We start from the raw sequence: 12,350 nt of genomic DNA, 5'->3' as shown, positions 1-12,350 counted from the left end.
TGTGTAGACCCGACATCCCAGTGTGGTTTCGCAGTTCCACGGGTCAAATCGCTGTACTATCCAGTTTTGGGCCTTTGGTGTCTAAAAAAAAAGCAGTTTGAGTGTGTCGCTCACTGTTCAGCCGCAAATATCTCTATTTAAAAAAGTGTGGTATACCCCAGTAAACAATAACTGTGGTTTTGCCATCCCACGGTAAAAAATCTCTATTATTCAGCTTTTGGTAGTTTTCTCCGTAAAGAAAAACAGTAGTGTCTCCTGACTGTTGTGACACAAAAATATATCTGTTGAAAATAGTCTTGTGTAGGCCCGACATCCCAGTGTGGTTTCGCAGTTCCACGGGTCAAATCGCTGTACTATCCAGTTTTCGGCCTTTGGTATCTAAAAAAAAGCAGTTTGAGTGTGTCGCTCACTGTTCAGCCGCAAATATCTCTATTTAAAAAAGTGTGGTATACCCCAGTAAATAATAACTGTGGTTTTGCCATCCCACGGTAAAAAATCTCTATTATTCAGCTTTTGGTAGTTTTTTCCGTAAAGAAAAACAGAAGTGTCTCCTGACTGTTGTGACACAAAAATATATCTGTTGAAAATAGTCTTGTGTAGGCACGACATCCCAGTGTGGTTTCGCAGTACCACAGGTCAAATCGCTGTACTCTCCAGTTTTGGGCCTTTGGTATCTAAAAAAAAAGCAGTTTGAGTGTGTCGCTCACTGTTCAGCCGCAAATATCTCTATTTAAAAAAGTGTGGTATACCCCAGTAAACAATAACTGTGGTTTTGCCATCCCACGGTAAAATATCTCTATTATTCAGCTTTTGGTAGTTTTTCCGTAAAGAAAAACAGTAGTGTCTCCTGACTGTTGTGACACAAAAACATATCTGTTGAAAATAGTCTTGTGTAGGCCCGACATCCCAGTGTGGTTTCGCAGTTCCACGGGTCAAATCGCTGTACTATCCAGTTTTGGGCCTTTGGTATCTAAAAAAAAAGCAGTTTGAGTGTGTCGCTCACTGTTCAGCCGCAAATATCTCTATCTAAAAAAGTGTGGTATACCCCAGTAAATAATAACTGTGGTTTTGCCATCCCACGGTAAAAAATCTCTATTATTCAGCTTTTGGTAGTTTTTTCCGTAAAGAAAAACAGCAGTGTCTCCTGACTGTTGTGACACAAAAATATATCTGTTGAAAATAGTCTTGTGTAGGCCCGACATCCCAGTGTGGTTTCGCAGTTCCACGGGTCAAATCGCTGTACTATCCAGTTTTGGGCCTTTGGTGTCTAAAAAAAAAGCAGTTTGAGTGTGTCGCTCACTGTTCAGCCGCAAATATCTCTATTTAAAAAAGTGTGGTATACCCCAGTAAACAATAACTGTGGTTTTGCCATCCCACGGTAAAAAATCTCTATTATTCAGCTTTTGGTAGTTTTCTCCGTAAAGAAAAACAGTAGTGTCTCCTGACTGTTGTGACACAAAAATATATCTGTTGAAAATAGTCTTGTGTAGGCCCGACATCCCAGTGTGGTTTCGCAGTTCCACGGGTCAAATCGCTGTACTATCCAGTTTTCGGCCTTTGGTATCTAAAAAAAAGCAGTTTGAGTGTGTCGCTCACTGTTCAGCCGCAAATATCTCTATTTAAAAAAGTGTGGTATACCCCAGTAAATAATAACTGTGGTTTTGCCATCCCACGGTAAAAAATCTCTATTATTCAGCTTTTGGTAGTTTTTTCCGTAAAGAAAAACAGAAGTGTCTCCTGACTGTTGTGACACAAAAATATATCTGTTGAAAATAGTCTTGTGTAGGCACGACATCCCAGTGTGGTTTCGCAGTACCACAGGTCAAATCGCTGTACTCTCCAGTTTGGGGCCTTTGGTATCTAAAAAAAAAGCAGTTTGAGTGTGTCGCTCACTGTTCAGCCGCAAATATCTCTATTTAAAAAAGTGTGGTATACCCCAGTAAACAATAACTGTGGTTTTGCCATCCCACGGTAAAATATCTCTATTATTCAGCTTTTGGTAGTTTTTCTGTAAAGAAAAACAGTAGTGTCTCCTGACTGTTGTGACACAAAAACATATCTGTTGAAAATAGTCTTGTGTAGGCCCGACATCCCAGTGTGGTTTCGCAGTTCCACGGGTCAAATCGCTGTACTATCCAGTTTTGGGCCTTTGGTATCTAAAAAAAAAGCAGTTTGAGTGTGTCGCTCACTGTTCAGCCGCAAATATCTCTATCTAAAAAAGTGTGGTATACCATAGTAAACAATAACTGTGGTTTTGCCATCCCACGGTAAAAAATCTCTATTTTTCAGCTTTTGGTAGTTTTTTCCGTAAAGAAAAACAGTAGTGTCTCCTGACTGTTGTGACACAAAAATATATCTGTTGAAAATAGTCTTGTGTAGGCCTGACATCCCAGTGTGGTTTCGCAGTTCCACGGGTCAAATCGCTGTACTATCCAGTTTTGGGCCTTTGATATCTAAAAAAAAAGCAGTGTGAGGGTGTCGCTCACTGTTCAGCCGCAAATATCTCTATTTAAAAAAGTGTGGTATTCACCAGTAAACAATAATTGTGGTTTTGCCATCCCACGGTAAAAAATCTCTTTTATTCAGCTTTTGGTAGTTTTTTCCGTAAAAAAAAACAGTAGTGTCTCCTGACTGTTGTGACAAAAAAATATATCTGTTGAAAATAGTCTTGTGTAGGCCCGACATCCCAGTGTGGTTTCGCAGTTCCACGGGTCAAATCGCTGTACGATCCAGTTTTGGGCCTTTGGTATCTAAAAAATAAGCAGTTTGAGTGTGTCGCTCACTGTTCAGCCGCAAATATCTCTATTTAAAAAAGTGTGGTATACCATAGTAAACAATAACTGTGGTTTTGCCATCCCACGGTAAAAAATCTCTATTTTTCAGCTTTTGGTAGTTTTTTCCGTAAAGAAAAACAGTAGTGTCTCCAGACTGTTGTGACACAAAAATATATCTGTTGAAAATAGTCTTGTGTAGGCCTGACATCCCAGTGTGGTTTCGCAGTTCCACGGGTCAAATCGCTGTACTATCCAGTTTTGGGCCTTTGGTATCTAAAAAAAAGCAGTTTGAGTGTGTCGCTCACTGTTCAGCCACAAATATCTCTATTTAAAAATGTGTGGCATACCCCAGTAAACAATAACTGTGGTTTTGCCATCCCACGGTAAAAAATCTCTATTATTCAGCTTTTGGTAGTTTTTTCCGTAAAGAAAAACAGTAGTGTCTCCTGACTGTTGTGACACAAAAATATATCTGTTGAAAATAGTCTTGTGTAAGCCCGACATCCCAGTGTGGTTTCGCAGTTCCACGGGTCAAATCGCTGTACTATCCAGTTTTGGGCCTTTGGTATCTAAAAAAAAGCAGTTTGAGTGTGTCGCTCACTGTTCAGCCGCAAATATCTCTATTTAAAAAAGTGTGGTATACCCCAGTAAACAATAACTGTGGTTTTGCCATCCCACGGTAAAAAATCTCTATTATTCAGCTTTTGGTAGTTTTTTCCATAAAGAAAAACAGTAGTGTCTCCTGACTGTTGTGACACAAAAATATATCTGTTGAAAATAGTCTTGTGTAGGCCCGACATCCCAGTGTGGTTTCGCAGTTCCACGGGTCAAATAGCTGTACTATCCAGTTTTGGGCCTTTGGTATCTAAAAAAAAAGCAGTTTGAGTGTGTCGCTCACTGTTCAGCCGCAAATATCTCTATTTAAAAAAGAGTGGTATACCCCAGTAAACAATAACTGTGGTTTTGCCATCCCACGGTAAAAAATCTCTATTATTCAGCTTTTGGTAGTTTTTTCCGTAAAGAAAAACAGTAGTGTGTCCTGACTGTTGTGACAAAAAAATATATCTGTTGAAAATAGTCTTGTGTAGGCCCGACATCCCAGTGTGGTTTCGCAGTTCCACGGGTCAAATCGCTGTACTATCCAGTTTTGGGCCTTTGGTATCTAAAAAAAAAGCAGTTTGAGTGTGTCGCTCACTGTTCAGCCGCAAATATCTCTATTTAAAAAAGTGTGGCATACCCCAGTAAACAATAACTGTGGTTTTGCCATCCCACGGTAAAAAATCTCTATTATTCAGCTTTTGGTAGTTTGTTCCGTAAAGAAAAACAGTAGTGTCTCCTGACTGTTGTGACACAAAAATATATCTGTTGAAAATAGTCTTGTGTAGGCCCGACATCCCAGTATGGTTTCGCAGTTCCACGGGTCAAATCGCTGTACTATCCAGTTTTCGGCCTTTGGTATCTAAAAAAAAAGCAGTTTGAGTGTGTCGCTCACTGTTCAGCTGCAAATATCTCTATTTAAAAAAGTGTGGTATACCCCAGTAAACAATAACTGTGGTTTTGCCATCCCACGGTAAAAAATCTCTATTATTCAGCTTTTGGTAGTTTTTTCCGCAAAGAAAAACAGAAGTGTCTCCTGACTGTTGTGACACAAAAATATATCTGTTGAAAATAGTCTTGTGTAGGCCCGACATCCCAGTGTGGTTTCGCAGTACCACAGGTCAAATCGCTGTACTCTCCAGTTTTGGGCCTTTGGTATCTAAAAAAAAAGCAGTTTGAGTGTGTCGCTCACTGTTCAGCCGCAAATATCTCTATTTAAAAAAGTGTGGTATACCCCAGTAAACAATAACTGTGGTTTTGCCATCCCACGGTAAAAAATCTCTATTATTCAGCTTTTGGTAGTTTTTTCCGTAAAGAAAAACAGAAGTGTCTCCTGACTGTTGTGACACAAAAATATATCTGTTGAAAATAGTCTTGTGTAGGCCTGACATCCCAGTGTGGTTTCGCAGTTCCACGGGTCAAATCGCTGTACTATCCAGTTTTGGGCCTTTGATATCTAAAAAAAAAGCAGTGTGAGAGTGTCGCTCACTGTTCAGCCGCAAATATCTCTATTTAAAAAAGTGTGGTATACCCCAATAAACAATAATTGTGGTTTTGCCATCCCACGGTAAAAAATCTCTATTATTCAGCTTTTGGTAGTTTTTTCCGTAAAAAAAAACAGTAGTGTCTCCTGACTGTTGTGACAAAAAAATTTATCTGTTGAAAATAGTCTTGTGTAGGCCCGACATCCCAGTGTGGTTTCGCAGTTCCACGGGTCAAATCGCTGTACTATCCAGTTTTGGGCCTTTGGTATCTAAAAAAAAAGCAGTTTGAGTGTGTCGCTCACTTTTCAGCCGCACATATCTCTATTTAAAAAAGTGTGGTATACCCCAGTAAACAATAACTGTGGTTTTGCCATCCCATGGTAAAAAATCTCTATTATTCAGCTTTTGGTAGTTTTTTCCGTAAAGAAAAACAGTAGTGTCTCCTGACTGTTGAGACACAAAAATATATCTGTTGAAAACAGTCTAGTGTAGGCCCGACATCCCAGTGTGGTTTCGCAGTTCCACGGGTCAAATCGCTGTACTATCCAGTTTTGGGCCTTTGGTATCTAAAAAAAAAGAAGTTTGAGTGTGTCGCTCACTGTTCAGCTGCAAATATCTCTATTTAAAAAAGTGTGGTATACCCCAGTAAACAATAACTGTGGTTTTGCCATCCCACGGTAAAAAATATCTATTATTCAGCTTTTGGTAGTTTTTTCCGCAAAGAAAAACAGCAGTGTCTCCTGACTGTTGTGACACAAAAATATATCTGTTGAAAATAGTCTTGTGTAGGCCCGACATCCCAGTGTGGTTTTGCAGTTCCACGGGTCAAATAGCTGTACTATCCAGTTTTGGGCCTTTGGTATCTAAAAAAAAAGCAGTTTGAGTGTGTCGCTCACTGTTCAGCCGCAAATATCTCTATTTAAAAAAGAGTGGTATACCAGAGTAAACAATAACTGTGGTTTTGCCATCCCACGGTAAAAAATCTCTATTATTCAGCTTTTGGTAGTTTTTTCCGTAAAGAAAAACAGTAGTGTCTCCGGACTGTTGTGACACAAAAATATATCTGTTGAAAATAGTCTTGTGTAGGCCCGACATCCCAGTGTGGTTTCGCAGTTCCACGGGTCAAATAGCTGTACTATCCAGTTTTGGGCCTTTGGTATCTAAAAAAAAAGCAGTTTGAGTGTGTCGCTCACTGTTCAGCCGCAAATATCTCTATTTAAAAAAGAGTGGTATACCCCAGTAAACAATAACTGTGGTTTTGCCATCCCACGGTAAAAAATCTCTATTATTCATCTTTTGGTAGTTTTTTCCGTAAAGAAAAACAGTAGTGTCTCCTGACTGTTGTGACAAAAAAATATATCTGTTGAAAATAGTCTTGTGTAGGCCCGACATCCCAGTGTGGTTTCGCAGTTCCACGGGTCAAATCGCTGTACTATCCAGTTTTGGGCCTTTGGTATCTAAAAAAAAAGCAGTTTGAGTGTGTCGCTCACTGTTCAGCCGCAAATATCTCTATTTAAAAAAGTGTGGCATACCCCAGTAAACAATAACTGTGGTTTTGCCATCCCACGGTAAAAAATCTCTATTATTCAGCTTTTGGTAGTTTTTTCCGTAAAGAAAAACAGTAGTGTCTCCTGACTGTTGTGACACAAAAATATATCTGTTGAAAATAGTGTTGTGTAGGCCCGACATCCCAGTATGGTTTCGCAGTTCCACGGGTCAAATCGCTGTACTATCCAGTTTTCGGCCTTTGGTATCTAAAAAAAAAAGCAGTTTGAGTGTGTCGCTCACTATTCAGCCGCAAATATCTCTATTTAAAAAAGTGTGGTATACCCCAGTAAACAATAACTGTGGTTTTGCCATCCCACGGTAAAAAATCTCTATTATTCAGCTTTTGGTAGTTTTTTCCGTAAAGAAAAACAGAAGTGTCTCCTGACTGTTGTGACACAAAAACATATCTGTTGAAAATAGTCTTGTGTAGGCCCGACATCCCAGTGTGGTTTCGCAGTACCACAGGTCAAATCGCTGTACTCTCCAGTTTTGGGCCTTTGGTATCTAAAAAAAAAGCAGTTTGAGTGTGTCGCTCACTGTTCAGCCGCAAATATCTCTATTTAAAAAAGTGTGGTATACCCCAGTAAACAATAACTGTGGTTTTGCCATCCCACGGTAAAAAATCTCTATTATTCAGCTTTTGGTAGTTTTTTCCGTAAAGAAAAACAGAAGTGTCTCCTGACTGTTGTGACACAAAAATATATCTGTTGAAAATAGTCTTGTGTAGGCCTGACATCCCAGTGTGGTTTCGCAGTTCCACGGGTCAAATCGCTGTACTATCCAGTTTTGGGCCTTTGATATCTAAAAAAAAAGCAGTGTGAGAGTGTCGCTCACTGTTCAGCCACAAATATCTCTATTTAAAAAAGTGTGGTATACCCCAATAAACAATAATTGTGGTTTTGCCATTCCACGGTAAAAAATCTCTATTATTCAGCTTTTGGTAGTTTTTTCCGTAAAAAAAAAACAGTAGTGTCTCCTGACTGTTGTGACAAAAAAATATATCTGTTGAAAATAGTCTTGTGTAGGCCCGACATCCCAGTGTGGTTTCGCAGTTCCACGGGTCAAATCGCTGTACTATCCAGTTTTGGGCCTTTGGTATCTAAAAAAAAAGCAGTTTGAGTGTGTCGCTCACTTTTCAGCCGCACATATCTCTATTTAAAAAAGTGTGGTATACCCCAGTAAACAATAACTGTGGTTTTGCCATCCCATGGTAAAAAATCTCTATTATTCAGCTTTTGGTAGTTTTTTCCGTAAAGAAAAACAGTAGTGTCTCCTGACTGTTGAGACACAAAAATATATCTGTTGAAAACTGTCTAGTGTAGGCCCGACATCCCAGTGTGGTTTCGCAGTTCCACGGGTCAAATCGCTGTAGTATCCAGTTTTGGGCCTTTGGTATCTAAAAAAAAAGAAGTTTGAGTGTGTCGCTCACTGTTCAGCTGCAAATATCTCTATTTAAAAAAGTGTGGTATACCCCAGTAAACAATAACTGTGGTTTTGCCATCCCACGGTAAAAAATCTCTATTATTCAGCTTTTGGTAGTTTTTTCCGTATAGAAAAACAGCAGTGTCTCCTGACTGTTGTGACACAAAAATATATCTGTTGAAAATAGTCTTGTGTAGGCCCGACATCCCAGTGTGGTTTCGCAGTTCCACGGGTCAAATCGCTGTACTATCCAGTTTTGGGCCTTTGGTGTCTAAAAAAAAAGCAGTTTGAGTGTGTCGCTCACTGTTCAGCCGCAAATATCTCTATTTAAAAAAGTGTGGTATACCCCAGTAAACAATAACTGTGGTTTTGCCATCCCACGGTAAAAAATCTCTATTATTCAGCTTTTGGTAGTTTTCTCCGTAAAGAAAAACAGTAGTGTCTCCTGACTGTTGTGACACAAAAATATATCTGTTGAAAATAGTCTTGTGTAGGCCCGACATCCCAGTGTGGTTTCGCAGTTCCACGGGTCAAATCGCTGTACTATCCAGTTTTCGGCCTTTGGTATCTAAAAAAAAGCAGTTTGAGTGTGTCGCTCACTGTTCAGCCGCAAATATCTCTATTTAAAAAAGTGTGGTATACCCCAGTAAATAATAACTGTGGTTTTGCCATCCCACGGTAAAAAATCTCTATTATTCAGCTTTTGGTAGTTTTTTCCGTAAAGAAAAACAGAAGTGTCTCCTGACTGTTGTGACACAAAAATATATCTGTTGAAAATAGTCTTGTGTAGGCCCGACATCCCAGTGTGGTTTCGCAGTACCACAGGTCAAATCGCTGTACTCTTCAGTTTTGGGCCTTTGGTATCTAAATAAAAAGCAGTTTGAGTGTGTCGCTCACTGTTCAGCCGCAAATATCTCTATTTAAAAAAGTGTGGTATACCCCAGTAAACAATAACTGTGGTTTTGCCATCCCACGGTGAAATATCTCTATTATTCAGCTTTTGGTAGTTTTTCCGTAAAGAAAAACAGTAGTGTCTCCTGACTGTTGTGACACAAAAACATATCTGTTGAAAATAGTCTTGTGTAGGCCCGACATCCCAGTGTGGTTTCGCAGTTCCACGGGTCAAATCGCTGTACTATCCAGTTTTGGGCCTTTGGTATCTAAAAAAAAAGCAGTTTGAGTGTGACGCTCACTGTTCAGCCGCAAATATCTCTATTTAAAAAAGTGTGGTATACCATAGTAAACAATAACTGTGGTTTTGCCATCCCACGGTAAAAAATCTCTATTTTTCAGCTTTTGGTAGTTTTTTCCGTAAAGAAAAACAGTAGTGTCTCCTGACTGTTGTGACACAAAAATATATCTGTTGAAAATAGTCTTGTGTAGGCCTGACATCCCAGTGTGGTTTCGCAGTTCCACGGGTCAAATCGCTGTACTATCCAGTTTTGGGCCTTTGATATCTAAAAAAAAAGCAGTGTGAGTGTGTCGCTCACTGTTCAGCCGCAAATATCTCTATTTAAAAAAGTGTGGTATACCCCAGTAAACAATAATTGTGGTTTTGCCATCCCACGGTAAAAAATCTCTTTTATTCAGCTTTTGGTAGTTTTTTCCGTAAAAAAAAACAGTAGTGTCTCCTGACTGTTGTGACAAAAAAATATATCTGTTGAAAATAGTCTTGTGTAGGCCCGACATCCCAGTGTGGTTTCGCAGTTCCACGGGTCAAATCGCTGTACTATCCAGTTTTGGGCCTTTGGTATCTAAAAAAAAAGCAGTTTGAGTGTGTCGCTCACTGTTCAGCCGCAAATATCTCTATTTAAAAAAGTGTGGTATACCATAGTAAACAATAACTGTGGTTTTGCCATCCCACGGTAAAAAATCTCTATTTTTCAGCTTTTGGTAGTTTTTTCCGTAAAGAAAAACAGTAGTGTCTCCTGACTGTTGTGACACAAAAATATATCTGTTGAAAATAGTCTTGTGTAGGCCTGACATCCCAGTGTGGTTTCGCAGTTCCACGGGTCAAATCGCTGTACTATCCAGTTTTGGGCCTTTGATATCTAAAAAAAAAGCAGTGTGAGTGTGTCGCTCACTGTTCAGCCGCAAATATCTCTATTTAAAAAAGTGTGGTATACCCCAGTAAACAATAATTGTGGTTTTGCCATCCCACGGTAATAAATCTCTATTATTCAGCTTTTGGTAGTTTTTTCCGTAAAGAAAAACAGTAGTGTCTCCTGACTGTTGTGACACAAAAATATATCTGTTGAAAATAGTCTTGTGTAGGCCCGACATCACAGTGTGGTTTCGCAGTTCCATGGGTCAAATCGCTGTACTATCCAGTTTTCGGCCTTTGGTATCTAAAAAAAAAGCAGTTTGAGTGTGTCGCTCACTGTTCAGCCGCAAATATCTCTATTTAAAAAAGTGTGGTATACCCCAGTAAACAATAACTGTGGTTTTGCCATCCCACGGTAAAAAATCTCTATTATTCAGCTTTTGGTAGTTTTTTCCATAAAGAAAAACAGTAGCGTCTCCTGACTGTTGTGACACAAAAATATATCTGTTGAAAATAGTCTTGTGTAGGCCCGACATCCCAGTGTGGTTTCGCAGTTCCACGGGTCAAATCGCTGTACTATCCAGTTTTGGGCCTTTGGTATCTAAAAAAAAACCAGTTTGAGTGTGTCGCTCACTGTTCAGCCGCAAATATCTCTATTTAAAAAAGAGTGGTATACCCCAGTAAACAATAACTGTGGTTTTGCCATCCCACGGTAAAAAATCTCTATTATTCAGCTTTTGGTAGTTTTTTCCGTAAAGAAAAACAGTAGTGTCTCCTGACTGTTGTGACACAAAAATATATCTGTTGAAAATCGTCTTGTGTAGGCCCGACATCCCAGTGTGGTTTCGCAGTTCCACAGGTCAAATCGCTGTACTATCCAGTTTTGGGCCTTTGGCATCTAAAAAAAAAAGCAGTTTGAGTGTGTCGCTCACTGTTCAGCCGCAAATATCTCTATTTAAAAAAGTGTGGTATACCCCAGTAAACAATAACTGTGGTTTTGCCATCCCACGGTAAAAAATCTCTATTATTCAGCTTTTGGTAGTTTTTTCCGTAAAGAAAAACAGCAGTGTCTCCTGACTGCTGTGACACAAAAATATATCTGTTGAAAATAGTCTTGTGTAGGCCCGACATCCCAGTGTGGTTTCGCAGTTCCACGGGTCAAATCGCTGTACTATCCAGTTTTCGGCCTTTGGTATCTAAAAAAAAAGCAGTTTGAGTGTGTCGCTCACTGTTCAGCCGCAGATATCTCTATTTAAAAAAGTGTGGTATACCCCAGTAAACAATAACTGTGGTTTTGCCATCTCACGGTAAAAAATCTCTATTATTCAGCTTTTGGTAGTTTTTCCATAAAGAAAAACAGTAGTGACTCCTGACTGTTGTGACACAAAAATATATCGGTTGAAAATAGTCTTGTGTAGGCCCGACATCCCAGTGTGGTTTCGCAGTTCCACGGGTCAAATCGCTGTACTATCCAGTTTTGGGCCTTTGGTATCTAAAAAATAAAGCAGTTTGAGTGTGTCGCTCACTGTTCAGCCGCAAATATCTCTATTTAAAAAAGTGTGGTATACCCCAGTAAACAATAACTGTGGTTTTGCCATCCCTCGGTAAAAAATCTCTATTATTCAGCTTTTGGTAGTTTTTTCCGTAAAGAAAAACAGAAGTGTCTCCTGACTGTTGTGACACAAAAATATATCTGTTGAAAATAGTCTTGTGCAGGCCCGAAATCCCAGTGTGGTTTCGCAGTACCACAGGTCAAATCGCTGTACTATCCAGTTTTGGGCCTTTGGTATCTAAAAAAAAAGCAGTTTGAGTGTGTCGCTCACTGTTCACCTGCAAATATCTCTATTTAAAAAAGTGTGGTATACCCCAGTAAACAATAACTGTGGTTTTGCCATCCCACGGTAAAATATCTCTATTATTCAGCTTTTGGTAGTTTTTTCCGTAAAGAAAAACAGTAGTGTCTCCTGACTGTTGTGACACAAAAATATATCTGTTGAAAATACTCTTGTGCAGGCCCGAAATCCCAGTGTGGTTTCGCAGTACCACAGGTCAAATCGCTGTACTATCCAGTTTTGGGCCTTTGGTATCTAAAAAAAAAGCAGTTTGAGTGTGTCGCTCACTGTTCACCTGCAAATATCTCTATTTAAAAAAGTGTGGTATAACCCAGTATACAATAACTGTGGTTTTGCCATCCCACGGTAAAATATCTCTATTATTCAGCTTTCGGTAGTTTTTTCCGTAAAGAAAAACAGTAGTGTCTCCTGACTGTTGTGACACAAAAATATATCTGTTGAAAATAGTGTTGTGTAGGCCCGACATCCCAGTGTGGTTTCGCAGTTCCACGGGTCAAATCGCTGAACTATCCAGTTTTGGGCCTTTGGTATCTAAAAAAAAAGCAGTTTGAGTGTGTCGCTCACTGTTCAGCCGCAAATATCTCTATTTAAAAAAGTGTGGTATACCCCAGTAAACAATAACTGTGGT

This window comes from Phyllobates terribilis, unplaced genomic scaffold, assembly GCF_046119375.1.
Source record: "Phyllobates terribilis strain yellow unplaced genomic scaffold, ASM4611937v1 Scaffold_1__5_contigs__length_1240528914, whole genome shotgun sequence".
NCBI lineage: Eukaryota > Metazoa > Chordata > Amphibia > Anura > Dendrobatidae > Phyllobates > Phyllobates terribilis.
The sequence above is the reverse complement of the archived record's forward strand: the minus strand, read 5'-3'. Positions refer to the sequence as shown.